Raw genomic sequence first — 14771 nt, 5'->3', positions numbered from 1 at the left:
GATTTTTTACTTATATAAATTGAGTACATTTCAGAGCCTGTACTTTCACTTTTTTTTTCACTTTTACTTGACTAAAAAAGTTAAATCACTACTATCACTTTTACCAGTCTTTTTTAATACAGGTATCTGTACTTCTACTTGAGTACAGAATGTGTGTACTTTTGTCACCTCTGAGAAGCTGAAGAACAGAGGATAAATAGGTAAATTTCCTATAAATTCTTTACAACGAAAGAAATGTTGGGTTTTCATCAGCAGTAACTTGACACTATTGCTATACAGTTGAAAGTGAACATGAAACAGTAAAATAATGCAGATACCTGAAAGTACAAACAACGACTCAGAAGAGTCACCAAACTTCAGACTACAGAGATTCAATTAGAAATAGATAGAATAGATTTCTGCCATTAGTCAAATAACTAATTAAAGTCAAATTGATCAGAAAAATGAATAGTTGAAGTGATAAGAACTACCTAAATTGATAGAAACCATCTTTAGGAAAAGTTTATTTGATTTGTACTGATTTTTAGTTTGGACCATGTCCTATCTACTAATATTGGCAGATGAGATTTATGACTTGTACTGCAGCCAGCCACCAGGGGGCAACCAAGATACTTTTGGGGAGCTGTGATCTTGGTCATTTCTAATATGTGTCGCTGGATGGTAAGCAGTTGCCTTTGTGTTACATGTCACACTTCTTTTGCTTCTGGAACACCAGCATGATGTGTCAGTTGACACACGGGGGTGTCAGCTTATTGCAGGATCTATGTTTAAAAAGGACTTTTGTTTAGGCCATGCTTTGAGATAGTATTTTTCCCAGACTTATAGTAGTTGCTGGAAGTACAACAATATTCATGTTTGTCTAGTTGTTAATAATTGTTATTCACATATTTAAATGATTGTTAAATTTCACCATAATGACTTCATCTCAGTGCATCATTTTAGACACACTTTCAACAAATCAAGCAATATTATTGTCAATATGTTTCCCAACAACCTGGATTTATTTATTGAGCAAGGATCACACTGAAATGTTTTTTTCTCATTTATATTTATTAATAGTGTCAGTGAAACAGGTTTGGCTCTGATCACAAAACAATTTTTACCGCAATTAGTTTGTGTTTGCATGTTTATTCTAAGAGTTGTAGGGGCAGGGTGACCTGTTAGAATGACACAACGATGGGCCATAATTATGTCATCTTAACATTAGTCACAGAGCTACATTAGCATTCATTTGGAGTCATAATTTTGGTTGCCTGACGAATAGTCCAATATTAAATCCCCCTTTATGTATAGTTTGCTCTCTACCAACTGGGCTCATTGTCTGGCATGTTATTGTATAAATGCTTCACTAAGTTTACCATCTTGCTGATGACTTTGTCCATTGTTTATTGCTGAGCAGTAAATGCATGGTGGGGTCAACTGAACTTCATCACTCAGTATAACTGTTTGATGCTGCTGCAAACCAGGTTGATGATTGCTGGGACACTGGACCAAAACAGTAAAGTTGTGGACCTTAAAATAGAAACAATGAGCTGAAAGAGGCTAAAAAGTTCTACAACGTAGTGTGGGTGTCTCAGAATTTTTCATTAAAAAAAAGCTCCCTCTCTTCAGCTGAAAACCAGAGATGGAACCAAAACGAAAAGCTGAAACATCCTAAAATGCTCCATACGGCAGAGGGGAATAGACTCAGGTCATAACTGACCCTTCCTAAATGTTCCAATAACAGCTGAGCAAGCTTGGCACTCAGCGGAACTTTCTTCTGTCTTGTTCCTGTACCGAGATATGCTATGTGCTAGGCTAATCTGTTAAAAAGAAAACCACAGATGTTGCTTAGAGAACTGTACAAGCAAACTCAGACACATCTTAAGTTAGCTAATGTTGGCCAAATATTAACTTACTACCTGGCTAACAATTGATGCAGAATAGGTAGGTACTTATCCTGTGTTTTGCCAACCTTAAAGACCTGCAAACTCATAAGAGGGGAAAAAGTTTGTGAACCAGTCCCAAAGCATTCTGGTTCATCTTCTGTTTGTGTTTTGTGCAGACATTACCACTTTTACCTTTAGTACTAAAGGTAAAATGTATTAAGTAAGACACTGAAGTAAAAGTTAAATAAAAAGTACTAAGTAGGGCACTACAGTAAAAGTGAAGTTACTTTACTTAGTACTTTAATTTTATTACTTTAGATGCAGGATTTAATTTGTAATTAAGTATTTTTACATTGTGGTATTAATACTTTTACTTAAGTAAAAGCTTTGAATATCTCTTCCATCACTGCAGGTCACAGAATCTGATCAGTCACCAAATATGGTAGTCGGACTCATTTTGCTGAGTCACCAGTTAACACGGTCACTTATTAAAGTGGAACACCGGTGGGTCTTGTTTCATTATGCACTTGTTTTTATTTTCCTCATAACTTATGACAATGACAGATGTTAAAATTGGATAACAGTACAGGTGCAGAGGGAGTTAGCCATAACTCAGCAAAATGACTATTCACTGAAGTTAATGTTAGCTGATGTGCGAGCAAGCTGGCCTGCTCTCCACTATAAACAGGTTGGGAAAGATTTGATAGGTCACATTAGGACACCCTTCAACTTGATTTGGCAGATTAATGATACTTTAGCAACTAGTTAGCTGATGTGAAGTTAGTTAAATGGCATACCATGTAGTTGGCAGCAAATAAGATTTACCTCTTTTCTATGGCTCTGCTCAAAACTAGCATTCATTGTATGCATCCATGTTTAGAAGGAAAAGAAGACAATGCAGTTATCTTAATTGTGATTAGCCAAAAGACTTGTGACATCTCACGAAAGACTGGCTAACTTAAGATGTGACTATAGGTCCTCCAGCAAGTTGACTTAGGTTCTGCTGGTACCAGTCTTGTTCAAGTGTTATTGGAGCACAGAACACAGATGAGCAGGGCTTGGGAAGGGTTAATTATCTATGGGTTTATCAATATGTGGAACACCTTTAACATCATTTGACCCTACTTCATTATAGAAATGTGTTAACCTGAACTAAACCAAAACATTTCAGCCTCAAAAACCGAGTCAAACCCCACCAATCATCTCCTCCCACCCTCATGATGAAGTCAAGGCGAGAGGAAAAGGAAAAGTGGGACAAAATGAAAGAGGAGGGAAGCAATAAGGAAACTGAGAGACAGTGTGACATGTCGGAGAAAGAGAGAAATATCCTGGGCTGCCTTCTAACTGCTGGCAAGAGACTCGGCTGCCATTAGCTGTCACTTCTGAAGACAAGTGCAGGAGCATCATTCATTAGCCGTGGATCATTGAAAAGGATTATAACACTGCACTGTGACATCAGAGGACACATGTTAGCTTTGATTAATCATCACTTTCTCTCACTTTCTCTCACTTCCCCTCCCTGACACCCTCTCAGCAAAACAAAGGCTGTTTTCTCCCAAACTAAAAGAACTGAGGGACTGAAGAGACTCTCAATTAGAATCAGTCTCCAACTGTGAGAGGCAACTGTGCCTTTGAATGATAAAGGTTTTTTTTTTTTTTTTTTTTTTTTTTTAAGTTAAAACAGATGCTGATACTTCAAGACCGAAGCTGCTGAAAGACAATATTTTCTGCTGATATTTATCTTCATATTTGACTATTTCCGAGCCAGGAATTCACAAAAGTGTTGGGGTGGCACATTCTGTGAAACGGCGCTCAGACCAGGGGACACTAAAACTCTTCTGAAATCTCTTAATGCGTTAAGCTTCAGGTCAAACCACAGATAACCTCTAAACTATTCATTCATTTTGCCACAAGTAAAATCATTAAAAGGCGAGATAGACAACACTTGCTCATTGATTTCCAATTTTAAATTACAGGCCGACATCAGCCTCAGTGTATTGGAAAATATATCAGTGTATCAGTGACAAGAAATGTCATCAGCAAAGTTTATACATAGAAAATATGCCAAACATATGTTTACATTTAAAGGTACAGGTCACCCCAAAATCAAAAACACATTTTTCCTGTGACATATAGTGCTGTTTATCCATTTCTAATTTTTGGGTGTGACTTACAGAGTTTTAGAGATATAAGCCATAGAGATGTTTGCCGTCTCTCCAATAGAATGAAACTAAACAGCTTTTTACTATTCAAAGCACCAAAAACACTTTTGAAATTTTCAAAACCAGTGTTGCTTTCCAAAAATTTTGACTCAAGATAATCTGCACAGCTTGTCATGAGCAGTTTCATGTAGGAACTACTTTCTTTCTCATAGAAAAAAATTAGTTCTGGTAGATTCTACTTCAGAACAGAAAGATCATGGTTTGGATTAATATAAATGCAGAAGACTGCAACAGTATGTCCATTATGGGAATAAAAATATGTACATAAATGTGAAATTTTAGATAACCTCTTGGTTTCATATAGCACATGAACCCTTGCCCTTAACCCCTTGAAAGTCCTGTGCTGGTTTGACCCATCTGTCCCTCCTCCATATGTGATTTTCTCACTTGTTATACTATGTCACCTGACGGGGATGTCACAGCAGTTTTCCATGGAAAATGGCTGTCTGACAGCAAAGTTAAGATGTGAAAATATTCCAAGTATAGCTTTTAAACATTTTAAATTATACTGATTTTGTTAAGGGTCTAGAATACGTTTTGAATTCACTTCCAAACCATTTCCCATTTCCCAGAAAAATAGAAAATGGGAAAAAAACATTTCCAAAACATGCAGAAGATAATTGAGTATGTTCAGAAAATATGTGGGTCTAATTCACTTTCTTGCAAAATATTCAACAGGTGTCTGTGCAGATGTTACAGCTGTGTGTATGCGCTGGTGGAGCACACCGAGCGATTTAATTAATTGATCGACAAGCACAAAGCGCCATGAAATAAATCACTTCTGACCTGTTAATGCAGTTAATATAGCAACTTGTGGCTCTACTATTTTAATTAGACAAACACAACACGATTTCTGCCATCAGCTTTGTGTGGAAATACTTCAAATAATTAAACAATGAAGATGCAAAGTGTGCGCTGCGCTCGGATCAAATACATCGGACTGTGGTTCAATGAGCGCTTTGCTGCTACATTTAAAATCTCAGACAAAACTCCACGTGACAGCCCAAAGTCTGTAAGAACACTGGAGTCATACTTTATACAAAACACTTGTGGGAAAAATACCGACAGAGATGGCAGCATATGACAGATTTACCTACAGCAGTTGGCTGTGGTAAAATGTAGCTCTAAATGAAGAAAAAAATCTCCTGAAGAGTCTATCCGAAATCTTACCACAAGTGAGTAAGAGCTTTTTCAGAGTTTTGTTTTTTAGACTAATCATTAACTTTTTTAGGCCAACTATATCTAACACCATGGTGCACAGCAGCCCCTGAACGTGAACAGAATATGAGACCTGTCTCAGCTCAACATGACTTGGAAAACACCAAAGGACTTGTTTTAACACATTTTGTTCATTTATAATAGAAAGATGAGGCTGTTCAGTCAGACAGTGACAAATTACAGCCAATAAACTTGACATTTCGTCCTCACAGCTGCACCCATCGTCAAGCTGCTGTGCAGTTTATATTATATTCATTATAATGTTTATTGAGGTTGAAATGGCGCTCTTTTGTCTCAGTAATTATTAATGCCATCAGCAGTACATTGCTCAACTTCCTACAACTGTACTCCTGCTGCTTCTCCAGAATAGCGGTGTGCCAACCACCATCTTTTCTAGGACGGTGTTCAGAAAATACTGAATTCTCCAAGTACCACCTTACCGTTTTACGCCGTTTCAAAGCTAGCAGGTGCTGTCGATACTCTACTGGCGTTTCTTAAGTATCTACTTCTCAAAATGTTCTCTTCCTTATTTGCACCTCTCTTCATAATAGTTCACAATTGGAGCCACAATTGCAATGTTTTTGAACCATTCTAGTTCTTCATTTTACCTCTGCTTTCCATCTTGCCATCACAGTTTTGCTCATAATTAATCATGGATGACGTACGCTACATGCATGATTGTGGTTATGTAGCACGTAAATGTTGAAAAAAAATATGGAAAAACAAAAGTTATTTTAAATTACATTTAAGGGATCTCATATTTTATCTACTTCATTCAAAATTTTGCAGTATATATTTCTGACAGTCTTCAGTGTACCACTAGAAGCAGTTTACATGCGACCAGTGGTATTTGGACCATAGTCTGAGAATCTGCACTCTAATGCACTGACTACAGGTAAGCACTTCATACAACCCCACTTTAAAAACCCCAAACTATCCCTTTAAGAACTTTTGAATGCTACTTAATTGATTCCTGGATTACAGTCACCACAACTAATGTTACCAACAAATACTTTGCTTGAAAACTAAATACTGCAACTTTAAGGAAATCTCTACTACACCTCAGCAGACTGCGGTCTATAGAAATGAACAGAGTGACTTCAGCAGCAGCAGCATCACGGGGGGGTCCTCTCACCAGCAGATAACACTGAGTAATAAAGCCTTCTGCAGGAGGTCGTGAACGCTGCTGCTCCATGATTGTTTCCTGAGCTGCAGGGCAACAATCAATCCACTCTCACCTCCTCTCACACTTTACTTTCACCTTATTTATATCCCTCTCTCCTCCCCACCTCCACCTACTGCCTTTTTTTATTTTTCTCTCCTGCCTTTTTTCCATCTCACTTCTTTGCTGTTATGCTCTTGAGACCGTCCTGCACGGCTCTTCGTACCTCCGTCGTAAAATAGGACTCTTGGTGGCTGCGTTAATTACAGTGGAAGCCCTAGCCTTACCTGTGTCACATCAGCGGCGAAATCGTGTAACAGTTGTCTGCCGCTGTGATAATTTGAGTGGAACCCTCCTGGTGTTCATAAATCTGGAGAAAAGATAAAGGTTCCTGCCATGGTTGTTGGTGCGTCTGCGCACCTTTTCCATATTTCTCACTTTTCTCTTTTCATTCCCTCAGTCCACCGAACAATCGGCTCACTTTCTCCTCTCTACTGTTCCTTAACTGCTGCCTTCTCTTCTCGCTGCATTTGTCCTTGAATATCCTTGTCTCCTCCTGTGTTTCACATGCTTTCTCTTTCACTTTCCCATTCTTTCTCGCTGAAATTTTCTGCCATTATACACCTTTAAAAACACTGGCTGGACTGAGGCTCAGTTGGCAGTAAGAATATTGAATTCTTAACACAGCAAAATCACATGCTATGCTTTACCCAGACCAGGGGAGACAGAAAATCAGTCTTCTTGGCAAAATCAGGGTAATAATCTGTCTCTAAATCCCACAGTGTGTTCCTGGCTTTAGCTGGGACCCTAATGCCTCTTTGACAAAGAATAATTTACTACACTCTGTGAATAATTTTGACTATTTAACATGTCTACTTCATTGTTTCAGCAGTTCTCTACTCTTTAAAGGCCATGTAAAGAAACGAAATGTGTTATTAACAACTCAGCCAAATTGGAATGATATATAAATTAATAAGCATATAAAATTAAGTCTCAAAAGCAGTTCTCTCTGCTCTGAAACCGTCTGCTCGGCTGTCTCAGAGTCAAACACCACTATGACCTGAAAACAACCTGAGACATGGACGCTCTGTCTAGCAGCTTTATTGGACATGTCCAGTCATGTTTGAGCCACCAGAGCCAGAGGACGGTGACAGTGTCGGGTTGTTGGAACTGAAGTGAGAAGAAGTAAGCTGAAGTGAACTGCTGAGCTGATTTGGAAAGTTGCTTATGTTTACAAGAAATATTCTCCCCCCAAAAAACTCAATTTTACCCGAATAAGTTTACTCCAGAGCCCTGGAGTGTCCTCAGAGATGACGAACCATCAACCAGCATCAACATGAAAACAACCCATCTAATATTGTAGTATTTGTCCATCTTGTGCCACCAAAACAGATTTGACCCACTGAGGCATAGACTCCACAAGACCTCTATGGCAGTACCTGCCACCACAACATCAGGAGCAGGTTCTTCAAGTCCTGTAAGTTCTGAGGCAAGGCCTCCATGGATCTGACTTGTTGTTCCAGAACATCCCACAGATGCTCAATCAGATTGAGATCTGAGGAATTTCGAGGCCAAGTCAACACCTTGTCAACATCAGGCCACCTTCTTTCATTGCTCCATGGTCCAGATCTGAGGCTTCCATGTCTATTGTAGGCACTTATAGTGGTAGAAAGGAACAGTCCACAGGTACACAGCCCCATATGCTGCAAACTGCCATACACTTAGTGTTCTGACAGCTACTAACCACTGCACACCAGGCCATCACAGTCTGGCACTTGTCAAAGTCTTTCTGATCCTTACGCCTGACCATTTTTCCTGCTGTCAACCCATCAAAATGAAGCACTGCCTAATATATCCCAAAGCAAAGCACTATATGTCACGTCTGCCAGGTACACAAAAGGATTTTTACATTCGATTTAGCTCAGAATAGCAGTTCATAAACTTTATGATTCACAAATCTCAAAGCCCACTCTGACTGCTGACATTTCACCATGCATTATGTTTGCCAGGGTGATTGTGGTATGCTTTTAATGTTGTGTTATAGAGTTTTGCGGAACTCTGAAACACTTTTCTGCCATCACTCCCAGTCATGTCTAGAAGGGAACCCTTGATTTGCGAAACAAGTACAAACAAGTACAAATATTAAAATGATCACTCTCACAAGATCTTTCAACTAGGGTTCTTGGGTTCTTGGGTTCCCTTCAATACTCAGCCATCACCCTGTCCTGCCTCTGTGTCACTTCCATGTATCTGTGGTTGCCTCTGGCTAATCATCACATACAGCTGTTTTGTCATTGATTATGCTTTAAAAGGTCAGTGGTAAACAAGGTCAAATTTCAGACTTTAAACTTTGAGCGCCGCACTCAGTGGCAAATCTGATCCACTGCTCTCACCGTAAAAAAACGATGGAACAGCCAGCACAGATCACACGTGGAGGCCATTGTGACATGATGATCAATGTTATTCACTTTACCTTTCAGTGGTTGTAATGTTTCTGTGACTGATCAGTGTGTATCAGGGCCACGCTTCATAGCACAGAGCACCCGCAATGCTATTGTGCGCACATGAGATACATGTTTTTGGGTAATTTGTGCTATTCAGAGAGTGAGCACAGCAGAGCAGCCGGCTGGGCAGGAGAGACTGCGGCAGCCGAAGAGGTCGGTGTGTTTACTGTGGAAACTACTGCCCAAAAACCACTGGATCTGCACCGCCACTGGCTGTTTGTTTTTCCCAAACCAACCACCCAAAAAACACAGACACAACCACCAGAGATACACATAATACAGCCTCAAAGCTTGACTCAAACTGTGAACTCGTAGTCCTTCAGAATGAACATTTTCCATTACTGAACACTGATAAACAAGGCTGGTCTGTTGTGCTGGCTCTCTGTATACGTTTCACACTTATCTTGAGCGCATAAATTAATCAAAACATGGGAATGAATTGTATCTTGTGCCCACGCAGTAGAATTTCAAGTGCTTGATGTAGTAGAACATGGCTTCGATCTATATATTTTTTTCTCCCTGCGTCCACTCTGTAGCTTGCTGTGATTAATCACCTTTTGGAAATGGTGTGTGCATGAAGGGAGGCATTACTCCTAAAGTCTCGGAGCTATGCAAAGCTGCACAGTTAATAAGCAATGACATCTTTGAGCTGATGAAAGCAAAAAGTGGGAAACAAGACCCTGAATGATCTTTTAAAACAGAAAGTGTTTTCTTTAGTCCAACAGTATAATGTTCTACAGAAATCATTTTTATTTCTGTTTTTTTTATATTAATTTCTATTTATTAATAATAAATCCGATTTCATGATAACATGTCAGAATATATGAAGATCGCCTTATTAGTAGTGATGACCAATACACCATTATCTGTATCTGTTCAACAAACTGAATTACCTGTATCTGTATCTATACTCTGAATAGTTGGGGCTAAAACCAGGCTCTGGCAGGACTAATGAGAAGTCCTTCATTTAAGCCTGAAATTGATATGGGTTGATCATAAGTTATACACTCTTAGAAATAAAATTTTTTTTTTTTACTTTTCCCCATAAAAGAACCCTTTTTGGTTCCTGTCAGGCTCTACCGAGAACCTTTTTATATTCCAAGGATTTTATCGAGAACACACTCATGGGGTTTTACCAAGAACTTTTTTCTATCCAAGGGTTTTATCTCGAACCCACCTGGGGAGTTCTACCGAGAACTCTTTTATATTACGATGCAGAAAACCCTTGACAAAGGGTGTCGAAAGCGTTCTTCAAAGATTTCAACAATCCTTGAAGTTCTTTTTCATCTAAAAAAATCTAACTCTAACCCTTTGGATGAGAAGGGTTCTCAATGGAATGCTTAGTCTTACGAAGAACCCTTGACAAACCCTTTCCTCAACAAAGGGTTTTTCCAAAGCAAATGGTTCTGGGTAGAACCTCAGCCCTTCAGGAAGGACCTTTTTGGAATCCTCATATCTAGAAGTGTAGAACAAGTTTGTATAAGTTTTATTTAATGTAAGTTTTATTTAATAAATGTTGTTGTGTTTATTTATTTAATTTTTAATTAGAAAACTACAGAAGAGTCCCAGAATTGAACTGCAGACCAGGAAGTAAGAGAACTATTTACTGAGCTTTTATTTTTTGTAAATTTGAAAGAATTAACTTCATTGAATCAATGAACAAAAACATGCAGTATTAGCTACACAATCAGGATTTTTCTTCCATGACAAGTGTGTGACATTTCACTCTGATGATACTCATATTTGTAAAAAGTACATTATTCATACCGGATACTCATTTCAGCCAAATATTGGCTCAACCAGCCTTGTCAGATACCAGTGTTTCATCACCGCCCCTCGGCTACTCACACAGATGGGGATGGTACCAGTTCAAGGGGCGCACTGAGGTTTTGAAGTGACTTCAATGTAAACTCATCCGTGGCTGTATAAGATGCCCCGGGCTGTTGATGTAAATGGATGGAACAAACACAGGACTTTCACTCGGGAGACTAGGGTACATCATGTGACTTTTGTCATCTGCCTCAAACATGGTCCAAGTAGATTTTTGTGCGTCATAGTGTTAATCACGTAATAAAAACAGCTTTCTGGCCTCATCAGAGACAGCCGCCAAAGGGTACTTTGTGCATCAGTATCAGATGCCAAGTGGAGTAGGGGGGTTGGGGGGGTGGCATATCTTTGGTTGTGTTGACTCAACCTTATTTATTTTGGTCGTAATGAACCAGATAGACAATGGCCCAAAGATGAAGTTGCCAGAGTACATTGTGTACCTTTAGTTGGACACTTGTTTCTTTTACATGCAGTCTTCCAACTTGAAGACAGCATAAAACACATCAAAAATCTTTCAAAAACTATATACTAGTTATAATTATGAAAGTAATGTAATCACATATTCCGTGACAATTGCCTAGCTTTGCACTAAATTTCACTGAAATTGCCTGTGGCCTGTGACGAACGGAAACAACAGAACTGAAAGAATTTCCACGGTAGATGTAAGAAATCATGTTTTTTTTTGCAAGGTCTGCAGGAGTGACTTTAATGTCTGGCATGATGGAGAAACTGTGCCAGTCAGCATGCTCTGTTATGAGGGGATAATTGCCTCTTTGACTCACAGAAAGGCATATTTGCCATTAGAACGAAAGCATACGCTTAAACTGGCACAAACAGGCCCAGTTAGTGTAACAAAGGGGAGGCTGTGCAAGAGGTCTATTATTTAAACCAAACTTACATCGATTGAACAATAGGTTGTGGACATTAGAAAGGTCAGCAAAGGAAATAATGCATGCATGTGCATGTGAGATATGATGAAGAAGTTGCAGCAAGTGCCATGAGCTAATAATCAAGTCCTGCATCAGTGAACTTTGCCCATGACCCTTTTGCCGGTTCACTGGATGTCCTTGGACCACTTTTGGTAGGTACAAACCACTACATACCAGAAACAACCCACAAGACCTGCCATTTTTAAGCTGCTCTGACCCAGTCACCTAGCCATCACACCTTGTCAAAATCAATTAGATTCCTACCTATTTGCTTGCCATTTTTTCTGCTTCCAACACACCAACTTCTAAAACTGACTGTTCACTTGCTACGTTACATAATTAGTAGTTTTTATGTTGTGGCAGATCATTGAATAAAAACCTGGCAGAATGCTAAAAAACACTTCTGTGGTAGTTCACACTGCAGTAGGTGTTTCTAGGACCACATTTTGTCATGATGACACACACATAGACAAACTCACAAGGTGAATGTCTTAGAATGAACAGTAATGGCTGAAACTTAGATACAGGGATCTGTAACTAAACACTACTTCTGGCACTCTTGCTTGGACCACACCCATTTTCAAACTCTTGATCTCAACTACACTCCTGTAAGATTTCATGGCAGCATGTTTATGATGCTACCACAATGACAAGACAGACACAGGCAGACCAGTGATGGTAAATAAAGAGGGATGACATGTCTCCACTTCCTCCTACTGTGCAAAAATTAAGCCAAAATATCGTGGATCCGAGCGATGCCAACCTGCACTGGTGGCATCAGTCGGAGCCAGAGTCTGCGCAGTAGTGACCAGTGTTGGAGGCTTGGTATCGAGTTCCCACCCACTCAGCTGGCTGAGTTAATCGCGAACAGAGCTCAGCTGTCAATCATGGAATAAAACCCTGTTTTTATATAATCAAATACCTAACTAAAACCAAAATGATCAGAAAAATGGACATCAACAAACATCAATGTGAAAAGAACTACTTAAAATGACAGAAAGCATATTTGGGAAAAATGTATTTGATGTGTACTTTGAGGTTTTGGTTTGGTCCATGTGCTGTCTATTAACACTGGGAGGCTGGATTTATGACTTGTACTGCAGCCAGCCAGCAGGGGGCATCTGTGATGCTTTGGTTTCACTTTTGGGGAACTGTGATCCTTTTCCATTTCTGTAAGTTGTTAAAACAGACAGACACAAACTCTGTGGTAGCTCCTGCTGCAGACCACATTTTGCCATGATGACACACACACACAGACTCACAAAGTGAAATAAAAACCAGCCACATGCTGTTGTGGCTGCTTGTAACAGTCGTGCATAACATTGCTCTCTCTAACCTGGTACATGTCATGTTTATTGACAACTCCACCAGGTCCACCTCTCTAATCTGGATAGTGAGATCTCATCATAATTCAGGCACAATCAAGATAATGAGAACGTCTAATAATATCAGGTGTAAATACAAAGGTCTGCTTGAATCCCATTATCCAGATAACAAATCTCGATACAGATCAGATGCTAATACCAGGTAGAAATGAGGCTAAAGTCATTTCAAAATAAAGGCCTATACATTTGACAAGACATTTACTGCACCAAACTCAATCAATGTGGTGAAAACTTGGGTTGCTTTGTAAGACGTTCTAAACATTGAAGACATGGGCCCTCTGATAAACAGGCTATCATACAGTAGTAGTTTTGAGTAGTTCAGTTATGTTCTTAACTGATGGGATGTCTGGATGCAGTAGGTCGCAGGTACCATCAGCTTGTTGTACATGTCACTGACACAGTGTTCATGTCATCAGTATGCGCGTCCCCTGGCTCGTGCTCTGCCGTGAGGCGTAGTGTTTCCAGATGCATCACACTGTGTTTCAAGGTCTCATTCCATAATTTATGACCCCCCCCCCCTCCAGCACCGACTCAGCAGGTGTCTCAATATGTTGCATATAGCTCGGCAAACTGCGAATAAACACAGGGAAATGAACTGTACGCTTTTCACTGTTTTCATTTCATTCGTCTCACGCTGCTCTCTGGTGTACCATTATCAAACAGCCCTCTCCCCTGCCGAATGAAATGCCTGCATACCTCTGAATGACACACAGGAGCATGGAAATCCACAATGTGTATGTGTGCCAAAGACGTGTTGGCATCCATCTTTTAAGAAAATTGGAAGGTAATCACACACTCACACAAGCAAAGAGTGCCTTTACCACAATCTTGTCAGCTGGACTAAGGTGGGGAGAAAAATATTGAAACTGAATCAAAGAAAGTCACAACAGTTCTGACAACAAGCGAAATCTGACAACAATAAATGTGTTTCAGTATGAACTACACTGTTTTAATTTTCCATTTGAAAGTCTCCACACTGATGTTCTTAACTTCCTTGCCAAGACACACATGACACTGGTACCTGAGACATATGAACATTGGTGATCAAAACAAGGTGTTCTGTCCACACATTTTTTGTGTTGCAGTAAAGATACCTAGTGGTGCAAAAATGTTACTGCTCTAATATTAGTCAGGGGTATTCCACAATTCATCCATCCATCCCTTTTCTATAACCGCTTATCCTTGAAGTGTCACGGGGCGCTGGAGCCTATCCCAGCTGACATTAGGCGAGAGGCAGGGTTCACGCTGGACAAGTCGCCAGTTCATTGCAGGGCTGATACATAGAGATGGACAACCAGTCACTCTCACATTCACACCTACAGGCAATTTAGAGTCACCAGTTAACCAATAATGCTGCATGTCTTTGGACTGTGGGAGGAAGCTGGATTACCCGCAGAGAACCCACACAAACACGAGGAGAACATGCAAACTCCACACAGAAAGGCCCTGCCCCACCACTGCGCCACCGTTCCGCCTATTCCACAAAGAAGCAAGCACAAAATTATTTTAAAAAGTGCCAGTAACAACACCAAGTCGTGTTCTTTTCGGTACCCATGACAAACCAAAAAAAAATCAAATTTTAGAAAAACATAATCAATAAAACACTGAGACATGTACGACTTTGTGCAGGGAAGTGCTATGATTGGTAGCATTTAC

The sequence above is a fragment of the Lutjanus erythropterus genome, chromosome 21 (genome assembly GCF_056507025.1).
Source record: "Lutjanus erythropterus isolate fLutEry1 chromosome 21, fLutEry1.hap2, whole genome shotgun sequence".
Taxonomy (NCBI): domain Eukaryota; kingdom Metazoa; phylum Chordata; class Actinopteri; order Lutjaniformes; family Lutjanidae; genus Lutjanus; species Lutjanus erythropterus.
The sequence above is the reverse complement of the archived record's forward strand: the minus strand, read 5'-3'. Positions refer to the sequence as shown.